We start from the raw sequence: 1919 nt of genomic DNA, 5'->3' as shown, positions 1-1919 counted from the left end.
TAATAATAATAATAATAATAATATTTATAGCAATATATAATAATCATGATATGGTGATGATGATGATGATGATGATACAAATAATAAATAGATGTATAAATAAATAAATATATAATAATAATAATATGGTGATGATGATGATGATACAAATAATAAATAGATATATAAATAAATAAATATATAATAATAATAATATGGTGATGATGATGATGATACAAATAATAAATAGATATATAAATAAATAAATATATAATAATCATAATATGGTGATGATGATGATGATACAAATAATAAATAGATATATAAATAAATAAATATATAATAATAATAATATGGTGATGATGATGATGATACAAATAATAAATAGATATATAAATAAATAAATATATAATAATAATAATATGGTGATGATGATGATGATACAAATAATAAATAGATATATAAATAAATAAATATATAATAATCATAATATGGTGATGATGATGATGATACAAATAATAAATAGATATATAAATAAATAAATATATAATAATCATAATATGGTGATGATGATGATGATACAAATAATAAATAGATATATAAATAAATAAATATATAATAATAATAATATGGTGATGATGATGATGATACAAATAATAAATAGATATATAAATAAATAAATATATAATAATAATTATCATTATTATTATTATTATCATTATTATTATTATTATTATTGGTTGTCTTTTATTTGCCACCGGGGCCCAATAGTCATGCATACAAAATGTGTTTTAAAAAATGGGTGTTTCGTAGGGGCGTGTGGAGGTGGAGATTATGTACAAATATGTAATTGTCTGAAAATTAAGAGTTCGACAAGGAAAGCTGTATGCAAATACAACTTACAAATTCAATGCAAATATATACATAGAAATATCACACAAGTATATTAATATGTCTGTATGTAAACGCGCACACACACACACACACACGTATATGTATGTATATGTGTAGGTGAGTGTGTGTGTGTGTGTGTCCATAGCAGAAACGCAATAGAGGACAATAAAACGACCAGGCTTATATTACCGAAGTATTAGCGCCAAGCAGTTTTATTCGGCCTAAGCAAAGTTTAGGTTAGTTAAAATATGTTTGTGGCATATTTCAACAGCTAAAAGACAAATTCACTGAAGATACACAGTAGAGAAAATATTTCTCTTGTGGTAAAATGGTGTGAAAGCACCCTGTTTGTTCTGTGCTGCCATCCATCAGGACACCCAGTCCTAATCTAGTTGGCGTTTATCAATGAGAGATACCTAAGAGAGGCAACTCTGAACATACAAAGTCAAGTGGTATGTGAGATGAATGTATTCACTTAACCACTTGATATCTGTAGGATTACGGCAGTTTTGCAGCCTTCATCGTGTGACAATAATTACATTATACCTCTCCTTTATATTTTGTTCAACTGCTAAACTACATGGAAGCAAACACACCAACATGGGTTGCCAGACGATGGTGGGAGACAAACTCAGACACGAAGAGACACACACTGATGCACACACACTCGCACACACACACACACACACACATACGACAGTGAAATAGAAACTGCTTTGCAATGTGTCGTCTTTTCGATGAAGGGCCCTGCCTAAATCATCATGACTTCCGTCTTCTTCACAGCAAAGAAATAACTAAAAAAAAAAACTTGTTAGTTCGACTCGTGGTCCCAGGGGACAAAATGGAAAAGGTGTTGCCCCGGAGGATCTCGAGGGAAATGCTCTGGAACAGCCATTCTGACTCACGAGGATAGCCATTTCTGTCCTCGATTAAGCGGTGTAAAGCGTATTTAATTTCCATAGCTTCGTTTTGCTTTTTGCTTTTTAAATTTGCTGTTTTACCCTAACCCTAACCCTAACCCTATCACCGATAGAATTGTTTCAGAA

Source organism: Octopus bimaculoides, chromosome 29 (genome assembly GCF_046866305.1).
Source record: "Octopus bimaculoides isolate indiv1 chromosome 29, ASM4686630v1, whole genome shotgun sequence".
NCBI lineage: Eukaryota > Metazoa > Mollusca > Cephalopoda > Octopoda > Octopodidae > Octopus > Octopus bimaculoides.
Note: the sequence above shows the minus strand (reverse complement) of the source record.